At 50.8% G+C, this 22076-nt stretch overlaps 1 protein-coding gene across 2 annotated transcripts in view; it reads left to right on the forward strand.

Annotated features, from left to right (window-relative positions):
* The window catches only part of LOC144823038 (uncharacterized), a 203833-nt gene that overhangs the window by 140008 nt on the left and 41749 nt on the right, over nt 1-22076 (forward strand). The gene's annotated exons all lie outside the window — the stretch shown is intronic.

Genomic DNA, 22076 nt, shown 5'->3' on the forward strand with positions numbered 1-22076 from the left:
ACTATTCTAGTGATCAGTATATATCAGTCCAAACAACCCTTATTGATGATTGGTTGTAAGTCAACCTTATAGACCAGCTATCCTAGTAGCATGGATACGAGCAGTCTAAGGCTAAGACTCTAGAGGGCGTGTTAAGCCAGCTGTTTTACCATCACATTACCCCTTGAACACCCAGTGAAAGGACACCACACAAGTGTTATGAAAATAAACAGTGTATTTATTAGAATCACAACAACCCTGTACTCTTTATGAGGACAGGGTGCTAGGCACACAACAAAACTCTTACGAAAATACTCAAGTTAGCACAGTATACACGAATGCCCGAGGGGCACGAAAAACCATATACTCTAAAAGTGGAATGCGAAATTACTAGCAGGTAAGTACAGTACTAATAGGCTTTGGAATCGCTAGGACTTGACTATAGAATCGTTAGATTACTTCTAGGAGGCCTAGAGGACTCGGGTGCAGAGTGTGCACTCTCACGCGGGATGCGGGACAAAGTCTATGGAAGCTAGTAACGCTAAAGTTAGTGTTCACGGGCGAACCCGACCTGGTAGGGAGAAAACGACAGTGGATCCTGACCCTTGGATAGTGAGGCTATGCTGGGGCACCGAAATGCCGAAGTTACCTAGCCCAGGGGCTGCGGCTGCATAGGTCTCAAAAGACGTCGGGAATCCTCGTTGCCGGACCAGGAGCCTGGAAGAAAGATGCTGGCAGGCGACCAGTGAAGATAGTTTGAGTTGATCCAAGCCTGGATCTGGAAGATGGATGACACCTGAAAGCAGAGGGGACCAAGTTCGTGACTACTAGCCAGTAGTCAGTGGGCACCAGGAGGGCACCGGATGGCAGTCACCTCGACTAGGTGAGTGGGCGACGCTGGCTCTGCAGATCTCACGGACCAGGAGGCGTCGTCGGCGACCAGGATGGAGAGGCGAGCTGTCCCACGATGGATGAAGCCGTCGGCGTCGAAGTTACCCGGGATTGGGCAACAAGCCTTGGCTAATTCAAGCCCACGCGGTGGACTCAAAATGGCGTCTTGAGTGGACCAGGAGGGTCCGGGGTGCTCCTCTTCGGAAAGGGAGCAAGGGCCAGTCTGGAGCAAACAGACCAGCAGCAGTGATGTCGTCGGGCGTCGTTCAGAAGGCCACAAGCCAGCGGGCTAGTAGCCAAACAACGCGGTGAGCAGCAAAAAGCAGAAGGGCCCCACGCAGATCGTGGAGATGCTGGGAGGCTGCACTTCGGTGCTGGAGATGCTCAGGGTCGGGGCTTCTCGGACCCCAAAGCACTCACCAGGAAATTACTCGGCGGGCTTGCTGTGCAGAAGTCGTGCAGTCTTGCAGATGGCCGGTCCCTCGAGGTCTCGTCGCACCCACGGTTCTCAGCTGGGCTGTAGAGGTGGGTAGAGGTCAGAGGTGCCAGGGAAGCCGGTTCTCGTCGAGCTGGGCAGTCGGATTCCGGAGGAAGGACTTGCAGCAGACCGCAGTGTTCTTAAGATGGTGCCTGCGGATGCAGGGTGACTACTCCTTAGTCACAAGGGAGAAATCTTAGGAAGAAGTCTTGAGTTCCTTTCGTGGAAAGTAGTTTCAGGATTCAAAGATGATCTAATTTGGAAGGGGGCCTGCTCCTACCTTTATCTGGGAAAAGGGGGCTGGCACGCGACTAAGTCCTGCCCTAGGGGTGGGGCCAGGAGGGGGGTGGTTACACCCACTTCCTTGGCGGGCTTTTCCCCAGCCCAGGGTCTGGAGTGTCCCTGGAACTGGTTCAAGCCAGCCTATGCACAGTGAGCACCGGGGTGCCACGTGCAGTCACCTTCCTCTGAAGCCCTGCCTACCTACAATACACAAAATCCTGTCTGGGACGGTGCTGGCACCGCCCCTGGCAGGAAACCCTTTGTCCTTATCTCCTGCTCTGGGAGGACTCCCAGCAGCAGGAGGGCAGACTTGTGTCTCGGTGGCAGCATCCATTTTGTGGATGCTAAGGCTCTGTCTGACTTTAACCGGGGTTAGGGGTTACATACATGTCGTGTCCCTCTAGAAGGGTGGAATGCTAACCCCGTCGCCAGAATTGGCGAGGGGTTAGTATTCCAATTCGTATGACACCTTACTCGACATGTTTTGATAAAGCGATACCAGAGTTGGCATATAACCGCGAGGATTATAATGCACTTAAGGGTATATGGTATGCGATATCATGGAAACGGCTAAGGGATGGATCCCGAAAGCCGCAGACAGGCTCAGCTCATGCCAGAGCACCATCTCACACGATTCCAAGCACTCTGCCTTCAGGATTGTTAAGGCCTGCCATAGGAGTGACTGATAGGAGATCTGTGTGTCCATTTAGGGTTAGATATAGGTATACTATATCTAAAGCAAAGGGTGAGTACACCACCTTGCCCCAGCTGTCGTGCAGCCAGTTGTGTCAGTTTAGTTAGTCAGCCCAGGGGTGGCATAATACATGCTGGGTACAGGGACTTGGAGAGGGCCCAGTGCCAATTCAGTACCTGAGTACAATTTGGATAGAGAGAACAGCTAGGCTGTGGGTCTGATTAGCAGGCCCACAGCCAGGGAAAGTCGTAAACCAGTGCAGCAAAAAGCAAAAATCTGGGTGATCATAGGATTGCAGACCCTACTCTCCTACATGACCCCCCCCCCCCCAAACTTTGGGACAATAAACTAACCTTGACCAGGTGAGTCTTCTTGCTCTAAGTGGAAATACCTGGAGAGCCCATCAGCATTGCTGTGATCAGTACCAGGTCTATGCTCCACTGTAAAATCCATCCCCTGTAGGGAAATGGACCACCTAAGCAGTTTGGGGTTTTCACCCTTCATCTGATTTAGCCACAAGAGGGGCTTATGGTCTGTCTGAATGGTGAAGTGAGTGCCAAACAAGTAGGCCCTCAGCTTCTTCAGGGCCCAGACCACAGCAAAGGCCTCCCTCTCAATAGCTGACCAATTTTTCTCTCTGGGTGTCAAACTCCTACTAATGAAAGCAATAGGCTGATCATTACCATCAAAATTCAGTTGAGACAGAACAGCCCCCACACCCAACTCAGAAGCATCTGTTTGGACAATGAATGGCTTGGAGTAATCTGGACTCTTTAGGATAGGTGCTGTGCACATGGCCTGCTTTAGGTCATTGAATGCTTTCTGACAGCTTGCTGTCCACTGAACTTTCTTTGGCATCTTTTTGCTTGTCAGGTCATTAAGAGGGGTCACTATGGACCCATAATTTCTGACAAACTTCCTATAGTACCCAGTCAGGCCCAAGAAAGCTCGAACCTGAGTCTGGGTGATTGGAGGAGTCCAGTCCTTGATGGCCTGTATCTTACTCTCCAGTGGCTGAACCTGGCCTCCACCTACAAGGTGGCCCAGGTATACAACCTGTGTCTGCCCTATCTGGCACTTTGTGGCCTTGATAGTGAGGCCTGCCTTCTGCAGAGCCTCTAACTCTTTCCTCCGGTGGACCAGGTGATCCTCCCAGGTGGAGCTAAAGACAGCAATATCGTCTAGATATGCTGCACAGAAGTCATCCAGCCCAGTGAGGACTTGATTCACCAACCTTTGGAAGGTGGCAGGTGCATTTTTCAGTCCAAAGGGCATTACCACAAACTGATAATGCCCTCCAGGGGTAGAAAATGCTGTCTTGGGTTTGGCCTCCTCAGCTAACCTGATTTGCCAATACCCAGCTGTCAAATCAAATGTACTTAAGAAGTTGGCAGAAGCCAATTTATCTATAAGTTCATCTGCTCTTGGTATTGGGTGGGCATCAGTCTTAGTGACTGCATTGAGGCCTCTGTAGTCTACGCAAAACCTCATCTCTTTCTTACCACCCTGGGTGTGAGGCTTTGGCACTAGAACTACTGGGCTAGCCCAAGGGCTATCTGAGGGCTCAATGACTCCCAGCTCCAACATTTTCTGCACTTCAGTTTTGATGCAGTCTCTAACATGATCAGGCTGTCTGTAGATTTTACTCTTGACAGGCAGACTGTCTCCAGTGTCAACATCATGGGTACACCAATCAGTTTGGCTGGGTGTCAGAGAGAACATATGTCTGAAGGATTTCAGGACTTGCCTGCAATCCTGTTGCTGATGTTCAGTGAGGCTGCCACAAAAGACAACACCATCAACTGATCCATCATCAGGATTCTGAGTGAGCAGGTCTGGGAGAGGGTCACTCTCTTCCTCCTGCCCCTCATCTGTGGCCATGAGCAAGCTCATGTCCTTCCTGTCAACATATGCCTTGAGCCTGTTAACATGGAGCACTCTGAGAGGGCTCCTGGGAGTTCCAAGGTCCACCAAGTAGGTAACCTCTCCCTTTTGCTCAATGATGGTGTGGGGCCCAGACCATTTGTCTTTCAGAGCTGCTGGGGCCACTGGCTCCAGCACCCACACCTTCTGTCCTGGCTGGTACACAGTCAGAACAGCCTTTTGGTCATGCCAAGCTTTTTGAAGTTCTTGGCTGGCCTCCAGGTTTTTAGATGCCTTCTCCATATACTCAGCCATCCTGGAGCGGAGACCAAGTACATAGTCCACTATGTTGGTTGCAGGCTTTTTGAGAGGTCTCTCCCATCCTTCCTTCACCAAACACAGGGGTCCTCTTACAGGATGCCCATACAGAAGCTCAAAAGGGCTGTAGCCAACCCCCTTCTGTGGGACCTCTCTGTAAGCAAACAAGAGGCAGGGGATCAGGACATCCCATCTTCTCCTAAGAGTTTCAGGTAGCCCATGAATCATCCCTTTGAGGGTCCTGTTGAATCTCTCAACAAGCCCATTGCATTGTGGGTGGTAGGGTGTGGTGAACTTGTAGTTCACACCACACTCCTTCCGCATTGCAGTCAGATATCCTGACATGAAGTGTGTACCTCTGTCAGAAACAACCTCCTTAGGGAAGCCCACTCTGGAGAACACTCCAACTAGGGCCCTTGCCACTACAGGTGCTGTAGTGGTCCTAAGTGGAATAGCTTCAGGATACCTGGTGGCATGATCCACTACCACCAGTATAAACTTGTGCCCTGATGCTGTCTGGGGTTCCATTGGACCAACAATGTCAATCCCCACCCTTTCAAAGGGAACCCCCACCACAGGTAGTGGTATGAGGGGGGCCTTTGTTGTGCCACCTGACTTACCACTGGCTTGGCAAGTGACACAGGAGCGACACAACTCCTTGGTATTCTCATTCATATGGGGCCAGTGAAAGTGTGAGACAAGCCTGTCCCAAGTCTTTGTCTGACCTAAATGACCTGCAAGGGGAATCTCATGGGCCAAGGTGAGAAGGAAACCTCTCAGAGACAAGGGGATGACCAGCCTCCTGGTTGCACCAGGCTTGGGGTCTCTTGACTCAGAGTACAGGAGTCCATCTTCCCAGTATACCCTGTGGGCACCTGTGGCATTCCCTGCAGCCTCAGCAGCAGCCTGCTGTCTGAGGGGTTCAAGGGAAGGGCAGTCTAACTGTGCCTTCCCCAGGTCTGCTCTGGAGGGTCCCCCTGAGCCCAGAAACTCAACTTGATCAAGTTCAAGCTCTTTAGGCTCAGTTTCCCTCAGTTCTCTCAGATCAGCCTCCTCAGAGACTTGGTCCTCAACCTGGGGCAAGGGGGAAGGCAAAGCCTTACCCTTACTGCTCTTCTTCTTGGAAGGTGTCTGGTCCATAATTTCAGGCTCCAGCACCTGTTCAGTGGGGCATTTTCTGGCCTGTGACCTAGTCACAGCAAGCACATGTGCTGGCAAGCCTAACATTTCCATGTGAGTCCTCTGCTCCACTTCTGACCATTGTGATGACTCCAAATCATTGCCCAACAAACAATCAACTGGGAGGTCTGAACTGACTACAACTTTCTTTTGTCCCTTCACTCCACCCCAGGAGAAAGCCACAATTGCCACACTATGACTAGTAGTGACATTGCTGGCATTGGTCACCAGGAAATCAGTACCTGGCATGATCTGTCCAGGGTCCACAAAGTTAGGTGTCACCATGGTGAAACTGGCACAAGTGTCCCTATAGGCCTGAGCCATTTTGCCATTAATCAAAGGCGTCTGCCTGTATTTGCCCAAAGTATTGGGACTTATCTCAGGGGATATATCCATATCCCCTGTACAGACAAGGACAGCCTGAGTGAGTGTGCCAACTAAGTTGTCAGACCCCTCAGTTCCCAAGGTTAACCCAACTAATGCCTTGGGAGGTACACTACCACTACTGACTGTACTAGGGGGTGCAGTTGACTTAGGGGCTGTAGTGGCAGGAGTTTGTCCTCCTCTTTTGGTGCACTCACTAAACCAGTGAGATTTACTTTTGCAGTACTGGCACCACCTTTTTGACTGGCCTTCTTGAGTCTTCTTCTTCTGGGAAGCCTGACCCCCACCCTCTTTGGTTTGTTGGGGACCTGGTGAAGACTTCTGGTTGTTTTGTTCACTCTTTGCATTACCCTTCTGGTCTGCTTTCTTCTGACCACCCTGGTTCTGGTTCTGGTTCTGCTTGATCCTTGTCCTGACCCATTTGTCTGCCTTCTTTCCCAATTCTTGGGGAGAGGTCAGATCTGAATCAACAAGGTGCTGGTGCAACAACTGGTTCTGACAATTGTTTAAAATTTGTTCTCTCATCATAAGATTATACAATCCTGTGTAATCTGTAATCTTGCTACCCAGCAACCAGCCCTCCAAAGCCTTAGTGTCACTATCCACAAAGTCAGACCAGTCCTGAGACTGAGTTTTCTGGGTGTCTCTGAACAGCAACCTGTACTGCTCAGTGGTTAAACCAAACCCATCAATCAGTGCATTTTTCAGGATCTGGTAATCATTAGCATCCTCCACTCTTGTAGTGAGGAGCTTATCTCTACCTTTACCATCAAAGGAGAGCCACAGTATAGCTGCCCACTGACTTCGGGGAATGCACTGCACAGTGCAGGCCCTCTCCAAAGCAGCCATCCATTTCTGGATATCATCCCCTTGCTTAAAGGGGGGCACTATCTTAGTCAGGTGTTTAGTATCTAAACCCTTCTCTCTATCTCTTGGGAGATTGCTGCCACCAGTGGGAGCTAGCCCACTCATCTGCTGCTCTCTAGCAAAAGCAAGCTTTTCTTTGGCCAGGGCAAGTTCTTCCCTTTCAATCCTCAGAGCAGCCTGTCTCATTCTAGCTTCATGCTCTATTCTCTGAGGGGAAGTCACTCTCCTCTGTGGAGAGTTTCTCCTCCTCTGGGAAGAGCCATTAGAGTGCAGAGATCTATTGGAGTCCCTAGAAAGAGATCTATCTCTCCTAACTCCAAGGTTAGGCCCACTTCGGGTTAGTACAGATCCTAGCCCAAGTAAGTCTAAGTTGGCCCTGGTTAGCCTTCTGACTACCTCAAGACCTTTGTCTACCTCATCCCCAGAGAGTTCCTCTTGATCCTCCTCTTCAACTGCAGTAGCAGTGTTGGGGAGGTCTGGATCCCCAGAGGTTCCCTCTAAGGCTGGCATATTCTCATGTAACTGAGAAATCTTTCTGGCATCATATGTCTCTTAGAGACCTATCAGAAAGGGAATGGTGGGGTTAGACCCCTGCTTCAGTTTCCTGGAGGTACAGACTTGTCTCATCTCCTGAAAACTGAGAGCTGCATATCTTGAAGTGACCTGTGGAGGGTCAACACTGACCAGGGGAGTCTCAGTAGATTCTCCCTGGGTAGACATGCTTTTCTAGTGAGGTGTAAGTGGTGCACTTACCTACACTATGTGTTTGCCTACTGATCCCTTGCTAGAGTTGTAGTTTAGGGTGTGCTAGGCCCTAGGAGCTACAACAGCTGGTTCAGTAGAACTCAGAGTATTCTAAGCTAAGTTATATGTACCTTTAGTACTTATGTGATCTTTCACAAGAGATTCTTAGGATATGTGTGGTAAAACAACAGCAAGCTCAAATCCCAACCGCTGCTCACCAATGTGAGAAGTTGGCCTGATGTGCAGTGCTCACTATTCTAGTGATCACTATATATCAGTCCAAACAACCCTTATTGATGATTGGTTGTAAGTCAACCTTATAGACCAGCTATCCTAGTAGCATGGATACGAGCAGTCTAAGGCTAAGACTCTAGAGGGCGTGTTAAGCCAGCTGTTTTACCATCACATTACCCCTTGAACACCCAGTGAAAGGACACCACACAAGTGTTATGAAAATAAACAGTGTATTTATTAGAATCACAACAACCCTGTACTCTTTATGAGGACAGGGTGCTAGGCACACAACAAAACTCTTACGAAAATACTTAAGTTAGCACGGTATACACAAATGCCCGAGGGGCACGAAAAACCATATACTTTAAAAGTGGAATGCGAAATTACTAGCAGGTAAGTACAGTACTAATAGGCTTTGGAATAGCTAGGACTTGACTATAGAATCGTTAGATTACTTCTAGGAGGCCTAGAGGACTCGGGTGCAGAGTGTGCACTCTCACGCGGGATGCGGGACAAAGTCTATGGAAGCTAGTAACGCTAAAGTTAGTGTTCACGGGCGAACCCGACCTGGTAGGGAGAAAACGACAGTGGATCCTGACCCTTGGATAGTGAGGCTATGCTGGGGCACCGAAATGCCGAAGTTACCTAGCCCAGGGGCTGCGGCTGCATAGGTCTCAAAAGACGTCGGGAATCCTCGTTGCCGGACCAGGAGCCTGGAAGAAAGATGCTGGCAGGCGACCAGTGAAGATAGTTCGAGTTGATCCAAGCCTGGATCTGGAAGATGGATGACACCTGAAAGCAGAGGGGACCAAGTTCGTGACTACTAGCCAGTAGTCAGTGGGCACCAGGAGGGCACCGGATGGCAGTCACCTCGACTAGGTGAGTGGGCGACGCTGGCTCTGCAGATCTCACGGACCAGGAGGCGTTGTCGGCGACCAGGATGGAGAGGCGAGCTGTCCCACGATGGATGAAGCTGTCGGCGTCGAAGTTACCCGGGATTGGGCAACAAGCCTTGGCTAATTCAAGCCCACGCGGTGGACTCAAAATGGCGTCTTGAGTGGACCAGGAGGGTCCGGGGTGCTCCTCTTCGGAAAGGGAGCAAGGGCCAGTCTGGAGCAAACAGACCAGCAGCAGTGATGTCGTCGGGCGTCGTTCAGAAGGCCACAAGCCAGCGGGCTAGTAGCCAAACAACGCGGTGAGCAGCAAAAAGCAGAAGGGCCCCACGCAGATCGTGGAGATGCTGGGAGGCTGCACTTCGGTGCTGGAGCTGCTCAGGGTCGGGGCTTCTCGGACCCCAAAGCACTCACCAGGAAATTACTCGGCGGGCTTGCTGTGCAGAAGTCGTGCAGTCTTGCAGATGGCCGGTCCCTCGAGGTCTCGTCGCACCCACGGTTCTCAGCTGGGCTGTAGAGGTGGGTAGAGGTCAGAGGTGCCAGGGAAGCTGGTTCTCGTCGAGCTGGGCAGTCGGATTCCGGAGGAAGGACTTGCAGCAGACCGCAGTGTTCTTAAGATGGTGCCTGCGGATGCAGGGTGACTACTCCTTAGTCACAAGGGAGAAATCTTAGGAAGAAGTCTTGAGTTCCTTTCGTGGAAAGTAGTTTCAGGATTCAAAGATGATCTAATTTGGAAGGGGGCCTGCTCCTACCTTTATCTGGGAAAAGGGGGCTGGCACGCGACTAAGTCCTGCCCTAGGGGTGGGGCCAGGAGGGGGGTGGTTACACCCACTTCCTTGGCGGGCTTTTCCCCAGCTCAGGGTCTGGAGTGTCCCTGGAACTGGTTCAAGCCAGCCTATGCACAGTGAGCACCGGGGTGCCACGTGCAGTCACCTTCCTCTGAAGCCCTGCCTACCTACAATACACAAAATCCTGTCTGGGACGGTGCTGGCACCGCCCCTGGCAGGAAACCCTTTGTCCTTATCTCCTGCTCTGGGAGGACTCCCAGCAGCAGGAGGGCAGACTTGTGTCTCGGTGGCAGCATCCATTTTGTGGATGCTAAGGCTCTGTCTGACTTTAACCGGGGTTAGGGGTTACATACATGTCGTGTCCCTCTAGAAGGGTGGAATGCTAACCCCGTCGCCAGAATTGGCGAGGGGTTAGTATTCCAATTCGTATGACACCTTACTCGACATGTTTTGATAAAGCGATACCAGAGTTGGCATATAACCGCGAGGATTATAATGCACTTAAGAGTATATGGTATGCGATATCATGGAAACGGCTAAGGGATGGATCCCGAAAGCCGCAGACAGGCTCAGCTCATGCCAGAGCACCATCTCACACGATTCCAAGCACTCTGCCTTCAGGATTGTTAAGGCCTGCCATAGGAGTGACTGATAGGAGATCTGTGTGTCCATTTAGGGTTAGATATAGGTATACTATATCTAAAGCAAAGGGTGAGTACACCACCTTGCCCCAGCTGTCGTGCAGCCAGTTGTGTCAGTTTAGTTAGTCAGCCCAGGGGTGGCATAATACATGCTTCAGCCCCTGGGAGACTTCTGAGTACACCTCAGCCCTGGGTACAGGGACTTGGAGAGGGCCCAGTGCCAATTCAGTACCTGAGTACAATTTGGATAGAGAGAACAGCTAGGCTGTGGGTCTGATTAGCAGGCCCACAGCCAGGGAAAGTCGTAAACCAGTGCAGCAAAAAGCAAAAATCTGGGTGATCATAGGATTGCAAACCCTACTCTCCTACATGACCCCCCCCCCCAAACTTTGGGACAATAAACTAACCTTGACCAGGTGAGTCTTCTTGCTCTAAGTGGAAATACCTGGAGAGCCCATCAGCATTGCTGTGATCAGTACCAGGTCTATGCTCCACTGTAAAATCCATCCCCTGTAGGGAAATGGACCACCTAAGCAGTTTGGGGTTTTCACCCTTCATCTGATTTAGCCACAAGAGGGGCTTATGGTCTGTCTGAATGGTGAAGTGAGTGCCAAACAAGTAGGCCCTCAGCTTCTTCAGGGCCCAGACCACAGCAAAGGCCTCCCTCTCAATAGCTGACCAATTTTTCTCTCTGGGTGTCAACCTCCTACTAATGAAAGCAATAGGCTGATCATTACCATCAAAATTCAGTTGAGACAGAACAGCCCCCACACCCAACTCAGAAGCATCTGTTTGGACAATGAATGGCTTGGAGTAATCTGGACTCTTTAGGATAGGTGCTGTGCACATGGCCTGCTTTAGGTCATTGAATGCTTTCTGACAGCTTGCTGTCCACTGAACTTTCTTTGGCATCTTTTTGCTTGTCAGGTCATTAAGAGGGGTCACTATGGACCCATAATTTCTGACAAACTTCCTATAGTACCCAGTCAGGCCCAAGAAAGCTCGAACCTGAGTCTGGGTGATTGGAGGAGTCCAGTCCTTGATGGCCTGTATCTTACTCTCCAGTGGCTGAACCTGGCCTCCACCTACAAGGTGGCCCAGGTATACAACCTGTGTCTGCCCTATCTGGCACTTTGTGGCCTTGATAGTGAGGCCTGCCTTCTGCAGAGCCTCTAACTCTTTCCTCCGGTGGACCAGGTGATCCTCCCAGGTGGAGCTAAAGACAGCAATATCGTCTAGATATGCTGCACAGAAGTCATCCAGCCCAGTGAGGACTTGATTCACCAACCTTTGGAAGGTGGCAGGTGCATTTTTCAGTCCAAAGGGCATTACCACAAACTGATAATGCCCTCCAGGGGTAGAAAATGCTGTCTTGGGTTTGGCCTCCTCAGCTAACCTGATTTGCCAATACCCAGCTGTCAAATCAAATGTACTTAAGAAGTTGGCAGAAGCCAATTTATCTATAAGTTCATCTGCTCTTGGTATTGGGTGGGCATCAGTCTTAGTGACTGCATTGAGGCCTCTGTAGTCTACGCAAAACCTCATCTCTTTCTTACCACCCTGGGTGTGAGGCTTTGGCACTAGAACTACTGGGCTAGCCCAAGGGCTATCTGAGGGCTCAATGACTCCCAGCTCCAACATTTTCTGCACTTCAGTTTTGATGCAGTCTCTAACATGATCAGGCTGTCTGTAGATTTTACTCTTGACAGGCAGACTGTCTCCAGTGTCAACATCATGGGTACACCAATCAGTTTGGCTGGGTGTCAGAGAGAACATATGTCTGAAGGATTTCAGGACTTGCCTGCAATCCTGTTGCTGATGTTCAGTGAGGCTGCCACAAAAGACAACACCATCAACTGATCCATCATCAGGATTCTGAGTGAGCAGGTCTGGGAGAGGGTCACTCTCTTCCTCCTGCCCCTCATCTGTGGCCATGAGCAAGCTCATGTCCTTCCTGTCAACATATGCCTTGAGCCTGTTAACATGGAGCACTCTGAGAGGGCTCCTGGGAGTTCCAAGGTCCACCAAGTAGGTAACCTCTCCCTTTTGCTCAATGATGGTGTGGGGCCCAGACCATTTGTCTTTCAGAGCTGCTGGGGCCACTGGCTCCAGCACCCACACCTTCTGTCCTGGCTGGTACACAGTCAGAACAGCCTTTTGGTCATGCCAAGCTTTTTGAAGTTCTTGGCTGGCCTCCAGGTTTTTAGATGCCTTCTCCATATACTCAGCCATCCTGGAGCGGAGACCAAGTACATAGTCCACTATGTTGGTTGCAGGCTTTTTGAGAGGTCTCTCCCATCCTTCCTTCACCAAACACAGGGGTCCTCTTACAGGATGCCCATACAGAAGCTCAAAAGGGCTGTAGCCAACCCCCTTCTGTGGGACCTCTCTGTAAGCAAACAAGAGGCAGGGGATCAGGACATCCCATCTTCTCCTAAGAGTTTCAGGTAACCCATGAATCATCCCTTTGAGGGTCCTGTTGAATCTCTCAACAAGCCCATTGCATTGTGGGTGGTAGGGTGTGGTGAACTTGTAGTTCACACCACACTCCTTCCGCATTGCAGTCAGATATCCTGACATGAAGTTTGTACCTCTGTCAGAAACAACCTCCTTAGGGAAGCCCACTCTGGGAACACTCCAACTAGGGCCCTTGCCACTACAGGTGCTGTAGTGGTCCTAAGTGGAATAGCTTCAGGATACCTGGTGGCATGATCCACTACCACCAGTATAAACTTGTGCCCTGATGCTGTCTGGGGTTCCATTGGACCAACAATGTCAATCCCCACCCTTTCAAAGGGAACCCCCACCACAGGTAGTGGTATGAGGGGGGCCTTTGTTGTGCCACCTGACTTACCACTGGCTTGGCAAGTGACACAGGAGCGACAAAACTCCTTGGTATTCTCATTCATATGGGGCCAGTGAAAGTGTGAGACAAGCCTGTCCCAAGTCTTTGTCTGACCTAAATGACCTGCAAGGGGAATCTCATGGGCCAAGGTGAGAAGGAAACCTCTCAGAGACAAGGGGATGACCAGCCTCCTGGTTGCACCAGGCTTGGGGTCTCTTGACTCAGAGTACAGGAGTCCATCTTCCCAGTATACCCTGTGGGCACCTGTGGCATTCCCTGCAGCCTCAGCAGCAGCCTGCTGTCTGAGGGGTTCAAGGGAAGGGCAGTCTAACTGTGCCTTCCCCAGGTCTGCTCTGGAGGGTCCCCCTGAGCCCAGAAACTCAACTTGATCAAGTTCAAGCTCTTTAGGCTCAGTTTCCCTCAGTTCTCTCAGATCAGCCTCCTCAGAGACTTGGTCCTCAACCTGGGGCAAGGGGGAAGGCAAAGCCTTACCCTTACTGCTCTTCTTCTTGGAAGGTGTCTGGTCCATAATTTCAGGCTCCAGCACCTGTTCAGTGGGGCATTTTCTGGCCTGTGACCTAGTCACAGCAAGCACATGTGCTGGCAAGCCTAACATTTCCATGTGAGTCCTCTGCTCCACTTCTGACCATTGTGATGACTCCAAATCATTGCCCAACAAACAATCAACTGGGAGGTCTGAACTGACTACAACTTTCTTTTGTCCCTTCACTCCACCCCAGGAGAAAGCCACAATTGCCACACTATGACTAGTAGTGACATTGCTGGCATTGGTCACCAGGAAATCAGTACCTGGCATGATCTGTCCAGGGTCCACAAAGTTAGGTGTCACCATGGTGACACTGGCACAAGTGTCCCTATAGGCCTGAGCCATTTTGCCATTAATCAAAGGCGTCTGCCTGTATTTGCCCAAAGTATTGGGACTTATCTCAGGGGATATATCCATATCCCCTGTACAGACAAGGACAGCCTGAGTGAGTGTGCCAACTAAGTTGTCAGACCCCTCAGTTCCCAAGGTTAACCCAACTAATGCCTTGGGAGGTACACTACCACTACTGACTGTTCTAGGGGGTGCAGTTGACTTAGGGGCTGTAGTGGCAGGAGTTTGTCCTCCTCTTTTGGTGCACTCACTAAACCAGTGAGATTTACTTTTGCAGTACTGGCACCACCTTTTTGACTGGCCTTCTTGAGTCTTCTTCTTCTGGGAAGCCTGACCCCCACCCTCTTTGGTTTGTTGGGGACCTGGTGAAGACTTCTGGTTGTTTTGTTCACTCTTTGCATTACCCTTCTGGTCTGCTTTCTTCTGACCACCCTGGTTCTGGTTCTGGTTCTGCTTGATCCTTGTCCTGACCCATTTGTCTGCCTTCTTTCCCAATTCTTGGGGAGAGGTCAGATCTGAATCAACAAGGTGCTGGTGCAACAACTGGTTCTGACAATTGTTTAAAATTTGTTCTCTCATCATAAGATTATACAATCCTGTGTAATCTGTAATCTTGCTACCCAGCAACCAGCCCTCCAAAGCCTTAGTGGCACTATCCACAAAGTCAGACCAGTCCTGAGACTGAGTTTTCTGGGTGTCTCTGAACAGCAACCTGTACTGCTCAGTGGTTAAACCAAACCCATCAATCAGTGCATTTTTCAGGATCTGGTAATCATTAGCATCCTCCACTCTTGTAGTGAGGAGCTTATCTCTACCTTTACCATCAAAGGAGAGCCACAGTATAGCTGCCCACTGACTTCGGGGAATGCACTGCACAGTGCAGGCCCTCTCCAAAGCAGCCATCCATTTCTGGATATCATCCCCTTGCTTAAAGGGGGGCACTATCTTAGTCAGGTGTTTAGTATCTAAACCCTTCTCTCTATCTCTTGGGAGATTGCTGCCACCAGTGGGAGCTAGCCCACTCATCTGCTGCTCTCTAGCAAAAGCAAGCTTTTCTTTGGCCAGGGCAAGTTCTTCCCTTTCAATCCTCAGAGCAGCCTGTCTCATTCTAGCTTCATGCTCTATTCTCTGAGGGGAAGTCACTCTCCTCTGTGGAGAGTTTCTCCTCCTCTGGGAAGAGCCATTAGAGTGCAGAGATCTATTGGAGTCCCTAGAAAGAGATCTATCTCTCCTAACTCCAAGGTTAGGCCCACTTCGGGTTAGTACAGATCCTAGCCCAAGTAAGTCTAAGTTGGCCCTGGTTAGCCTTCTGACTACCTCAAGACCTTTGTCTACCTCATCCCCAGAGAGTTCCTCATGATCCTCCTCTTCAACTGCAGTAGCAGTGTTGGGGAGGTCTGGATCCCCAGAGGTTCCCTCTAAGGCTGGCATATTCTCATGTAACTGAGAAATCTTTCTGGCATCATATGTCTCTAAGAGACCTATCAGAAAGGGAATGGTGGGGTTAGACCCCTGCTTCAGTTTCCTGGAGGTACAGACTTGTCTCATCTCCTGAAAACTGAGAGCTGCATATCTTGAAGTGACCTGTGGAGGGTCAACACTGACCAGGGGAGTCTCAGTAGATTCTCCCTGGGTAGACATGCTTTTCTAGTGAGGTGTAAGTGGTGCACTTACCTACACTATGTGTTTGCCTACTGATCCCTTGCTAGAGTTGTAGTTTAGGGTGTGCTAGGCCCTAGGAGCTACAACAGCTGGTTCAGTAGAACTCAGAGTATTCTAAGCTAAGTTATATGTACCTTTAGTACTTATGTGATCTTTCACAAGAGATTCTTAGGATATGTGTGGTAAAACAACAGCAAGCTCAAATCCCAACCGCTGCTCACCAATGTGAGAAGTTGGCCTGATGTGCAGTGCTCACTATTCTAGTGATCACTATATATCAGTCCAAACAACCCTTATTGATGATTGGTTGTAAGTCAACCTTATAGACCAGCTATCCTAGTAGCATGGATACGAGCAGTCTAAGGCTAAGACTCTAGAGGGCGTGTTAAGCCAGCTGTTTTACCATCACATTACCCCTTGAACACCCAGTGAAAGGACACCACACAAGTGTTATGAAAATAAACAGTGTATTTATTAGAATCACAACAACCCTGTACTCTTTATGAGGACAGGGTGCTAGGCACACAACAAAACTCTTACGAAAATACTTAAGTTAGCACGGTATACACAAATGCCCGAGGGGCACGAAAAACCATATACTTTAAAAGTGGAATGCGAAATTACTAGCAGGTAAGTACAGTACTAATAGGCTTTGGAATCGCTAGGACTTGACTATAGAATTGTTAGATTACTTCTAGGAGGCCTAGAGGACTCGGGTGCAGAGTGTGCACTCTCACGCGGGATGCGGGACAAAGTCTATGGAAGCTAGTAACGCTAAAGTTAGTGTTCACGGGCGAACCCGACCTGGTAGGGAGAAAACGACAGTGGATCCTGACCCTTGGATAGTGAGGCTATGCTGGGGCACCGAAATGCCGAAGTTACCTAGCCCAGGGGCTGCGGCTGCATAGGTCTCAAAAGACGTCGGGAATCCTCGTTGCCGGACCAGGAGCCTGGAAGAAAGATGCTGGCAGGCGACCAGTGAAGATAGTTCGAGTTGATCCAAGCCTGGATCTGGAAGATGGATGACACCTGAAAGCAGAGGGGACCAAGTTCGTGACTACTAGCCAGTAGTCAGTGGGCACCAGGAGGGCACCGGATGGCAGTCACCTCGACTAGGTGAGTGGGCGACGCTGGCTCTGCAGATCTCACGGACCAGGAGGCGTTGTCGGCGACCAGGATGGAGAGGCGAGCTGTCCCACGATGGATGAAGCTGTCGGCGTCGAAGTTACCCGGGATTGGGCAACAAGCCTTGGCTAATTCAAGCCCACGCGGTGGACTCAAAATGGCGTCTTGAGTGGACCAGGAGGGTCCGGGGTGCTCCTCTTCGGAAAGGGAGCAAGGGCCAGTCTGGAGCAACCAGACCAGCAGCAGTGATGTCGTCGGGCGTCGTTCAGAAGGCCACAAGCCAGCGGGCTAGTAGCCAAACAACGCGGTGAGCAGCAAAAAGCAGAAGGGCCCCACGCAGATCGTGGAGATGCTGGGAGGCTGCACTTCGGTGCTGGAGCTGCTCAGGGTCGGGGCTTCTCGGACCCCAAAGCACTCACCAGGAAATTACTCGGCGGGCTTGCTGTGCAGAAGTCGTGCAGTCTTGCAGATGGCCGGTCCCTCGAGGTCTCGTCGCACCCACAGTTCTCAGCTGGGCTGTAGAGGTGGGTAGAGGTCAGAGGTGCCAGGGAAGCCGGTTCTCGTCGAGCTGGGCAGTCGGATTCCGGAGGAAGGACTTGCAGCAGACCGCAGTGTTCTTAAGATGGTGCCTGCGGATGCAGGGTGACTACTCCTTAGTCACAAGGGAGAAATCTTAGGAAGAAGTCTTGAGTTCCTTTCGTGGAAAGTAGTTTCAGGATTCAAAGATCTAATTTGGAAGGGGGCCTGCTCCTACCTTTATCTGGGAAAAGGGGGCTGGCACGCGACTAAGTCCTGCCCTAGGGGTGGGGCCAGGAGGGGGGTGGTTACACCCACTTCCTTGGCGGGCTTTTCCCCAGCCCAGGGTCTGGAGTGTCCCTGGAACTGGTTCAAGCCAGCCTATGCACAGTGAGCACCGGGGTGCCACGTGCAGTCACCTTCCTCTGAAGCCCTGCCTACCTACAATACACAAAATCCTGTCTGGGACGGTGCTGGCACCGCCCCTGGCAGGAAACCCTTTGTCCTTATCTCCTGCTCTGGGAGGACTCCCAGCAGCAGGAGGGCAGACTTGTGTCTCGGTGGCAGCATCCATTTTGTGGATGCTAAGGCTCTGTCTGACTTTAACCGGGGTTAGGGGTTACATACATGTCGTGTCCCTCTAGAAGGGTGGAATGCTAACCCCGTCGCCAGAATTGGCGAGGGGTTAGTATTCCAATTCGTATGACACCTTACTCGACATGTTTTGATAAAGCGATACCAGAGTTGGCATATAACCGCGAGGATTATAATGCACTTAAGGGTATATGGTATGCGATATCATGGAAACGGCTAAGGGATGGATCCCGAAAGCCGCAGACAGGCTCAGCTCATGCCAGAGCACCATCTCACACGATTCCAAGCACTCTGCCTTCAGGATTGTTAAGGCCTGCCATAGGAGTGACTGATAGGAGATCTGTGTGTCCATTTAGGGTTAGATATAGGTATACTATATCTAAAGCAAAGGGTGAGTACACCACCTTGCCCCAGCTGTCGTGAAGCCAGTTGTGTCAGTTTAGTTAGTCAGCCCAGGGGTGGCATAATACATGCTTCAGCCCCTGGGAGACTTCTGAGTACACCTCAGCCCTGGGTACAGGGACTTGGAGAGGGCCCAGTGCCAATTCAGTACCTGAGTACAATTTGGATAGAGAGAACAGCTAGGCTGTGGGTCTGATTAGCAGGCCCACAGCCAGGGAAAGTCGTAAACCAGTGCAGCAAAAAGCAAAAATCTGGGTGATCATAGGATTGCAGACCCTACTCTCCTACAGGCTCTATATGCGAAATCAGCTGGCGAAACTCTTACGGGCCCCACCAAAACAGCAGTGCAGGTGTGGCGTAGAGCTACGGCGGCCACGGGATGGGCCGACAGGCCGACCCGGGCTACCCCACTATATGCTTCGGATAAACTGGGCTCCCTTTGGCAATCGAAGGGATTTGATCGGTGGGACATGATCGGGATCAGTAGGGTGGATGACGTATGGATCAAGGGCAGGGTCAAGACGTTTGAGGAATTGAAAGTTGAGTATGGGCTGAATGATAAGGAATTCTTCAGCTATGCGCAAGTCCGGCATGCGGTCTTGTCTGTTTTTCCACTAGGCTCGGACGTGCCGGAGGCATCCCCGCTCGAGGATCGGATTCTGGATGGTCACGTTCCTGATAGCACGATCTCGCTAATTTATAAAAAGTTGATCAATACCAGGACTGGGCTACTAGATAGTCTTCGAGGGTTGTGGACCAGAGATGGTCTAGAACTCGATGATGAGGACTGGCAGTCCGCGATTTCTTCCCCGAAGGAAGTGGCTATCCCGGCACGTCTTCGGTTCGTCCAACTAAACATTTTGCATAGGGTGTATGTGACTGGCCCACGTCTGGTTCGAATGGGATTTTCGATGGATGGATTGTGCAGGCGCGGATGCGGTATGGTGGCTACGTTCCTTCATATTATCTGGGAATGCCCTGCTGTGATACGTTATTGGAACCGCGTGCATGAAGTAATGAGTGAGGTCACGGGAGTGCGATTAATGCCTGAAGCGCGAAGATGCTTGTTGAATGTCTGGGAGCCGAAGGACTACAATCAAGCGCAGCTCCGCTGGGCGACCTTGGGCAACATGGTTGCCAAGCGTGATATTGCCCAATTGTGGGGCGCTCAGAAGCCTCCGACACTTCTGGGGTGGACACAAAACATGGATTGGTGCATGTTCCGAGAAAAAACTGTGTATGTTTCCCGTGGCAAACCAGGCAAGTGGGGGAAAGTGTGGACCCAATGGAACGCCTACCGTGGTGATCAATGTTCCCTCTAATTTTTTTCCTCTGTGTGCGGCAGTGTAGGGTCTCTGTGCGCTGCAGTCATGGCCATGTGCGCCAGGAACCAGACCGTGCGTGTGTGCAGCGCCAAATATCCCTCCAAACTTTTGCTTAAAAATCTGAAAAGATGGTGCATTTCCACACATACAGTGTCACGTTAAACTATACTGTGTTGTGTGGTTAGGTTTGCCGTAATTTTTAGCTGACAAAATAGCAAATACAAGTGAAAAGCACTTTAAAAGTATTTTAAAGTTGTGTAAACTAATTACATCGGTGGTACTCATAGTACGGCCCACGGGCCGCCAGCGGCCTACCAGGCCTTCACTGGCGGCGCACGCACCTTGCCTTGTCGTTTCTAGGCAAAGTGGAGATGCATGGGATATAAGAAGGTGTGAAAAAAACAACAAAAGCCATATTAACAAGTAAATGGAAGCCCTGTGAAGTACTCAGGTACAGCTGTGTGCGCGCCCAGGAAGCTGTCTCAGCCGGGGCTGCCACAAACGAATGGGTAAGTGGGGGAGGCTGGGGCTTAAGCCCTTTGAGCCCAATGGGCATTGCACGCCTGGATGTAAGCACATTCAGAATTTGGACAGATAGGGACAGAGACAGACAGATAGAGACAGAGAGGTAGAGAGAGAGAGAGGAAGGTAAAGGGAGGGAGGGAAGTGGAGGGAGGAAGGGAGAAGGGGGTAGAAGGTGGGAGAGGGAGGTAAGGGAGTGGGGGTAGATGGAGAGGGAGATAGAGGTAGAGGGAGGTAGAGAGAGAGGGAGAGGGAGGGGCAGAGGGAGGGAGCGGGAGGTAGCGGTTGAGGGAGGGAGGGACAGAGGGACGGAGAGGGAGGGACAGAGGTAGATGGAGAGGGAGGGACAGCGAGGTAGAGGGAGATGGAGGTAGAAGGAGAGGGAGGGACAGAGGTAGATGGAGAGTGAGGGGCAGCAAGGTAGAGGGAGGGAAAGGGTGGGAGAGGAGGTAGAGGGAGAGGGAGCTAGAGGGAGGGACAGAGAGGTAGGGGAAGGAAGAAGGAGAGGGAGGTAGAGGAGGGAAAGGGAGAGGGAGAGGGAGGGACAGAGAGGTAGAGGGAGGGAGGTAAAGGGAGAGGGAGGGAGAGGGAGGGAGAGGGAGGGACAGAGAGGTAGAGGGAGAGAAAGGGAGAGGGAGGGACAGAGAGGGAGAGGGAGAGGGAGAGGGAGGGACAGGGGTAGAGGGAGGTAGAGGGAGGGACAGAGCGGGAGAGGTAGGTAAAGACAGAGAGGGAGGTAGAGGAGGGAAAGGGAGAGGAAGGGACAGAGCAGGTGAGGTAGGTAGAGACAGAGAGGGAGGGAGGGAAAGGGAGAGGGAGCTAGAGGGAGAGGGAGGGACAGAGGTAGATGGAGGGACAGAGGTAGAGGGAGGGAAAGGGAGAGGGAGGTAGAGGGAGGGACAGAGAGGGAGGAAGAGGGAGGGACTGAGGTAGAGGGAGGTAGGGAGGGAGGGACAGAGCGGGAGAGATATGTAGAGACAGAGAGGGAAATAGAAGGAGGGAAAGGGAGAGGGAGGGGCAGAGAGGGAGAGGTAGGTACACACTGCACCTATGGCCAATGCAAAATCATACTTTTTTTTAATGCTTTTTCCTCACTGAGTAGAATCACACTGCAAAGTATTCACAGCCTCAGCCACCAAGCACCCTTTTTGTTAGTCCAAGAATCTTTCCATCAACAGCATAAAGTTAATGTCAGCAATTTTATTTTCCATGTCATGCTTCATCTTATCTTCATCACTCAATGATGCTACAGTCCTGCTCTTCCCACCGACCAACCATGCCCCCAAATCCGTTTTGTTCATCTTTTTTTTCCCTGTTCATCAAATTACTCCAGTACACCATGTACTCGTTAATCATACCTTTTTTTTTTATTACTGGCTTATATAATTTACTTCACTCCCTAGTCTGACAGTTACTCTAGGCTAACCCTGATCCAGATTTTATAATTTTTTCAATTGCTGTTGACTGACAGTTGCCCTTAAACTGAACAGGAACAGGGTTACGATTAAAATATTAGTGCAGTAATATCTACTGGGGGAGGGGAAGGGGCATACTCAAGCTGCTCCTTCTGTGGACATTGTGGACAATGTGCAGCCTTTAATTTTAAACTTGTGTGTGTTCTAGGAGCGAAGTTGAATGTTTTCAGATAGGAAACAATGACTTGTCTTGCGGCATTTTAAATACACGTTCTTCCAAAGCTATTGCAGCGTTTTTAAATAAAGTTGCTTGCACTTGCCTCTCCCCCTTCTTTCTTTCCTCTATGTTCGTAGCTCCTTTCTCTCTTTCTCCTTTTATTCTACTTGATCACCCATTACCGACCTCACCTCCTCGCAATCTTATTCTCTGTCACCTATTCATGAATGAAAAGGCTCAGAGGTCAGGGCAGGGCAGAGGCCCGGCTGGGGCCGCTCGTGCATACTGCACTACTTAAATGTAATGAGAGAGAGGCTCGG

The sequence above is a fragment of the Lissotriton helveticus genome, chromosome 3_1 (genome assembly GCF_964261635.1).
Source record: "Lissotriton helveticus chromosome 3_1, aLisHel1.1, whole genome shotgun sequence".
In the NCBI taxonomy this organism is placed as follows: domain Eukaryota; kingdom Metazoa; phylum Chordata; class Amphibia; order Caudata; family Salamandridae; genus Lissotriton; species Lissotriton helveticus.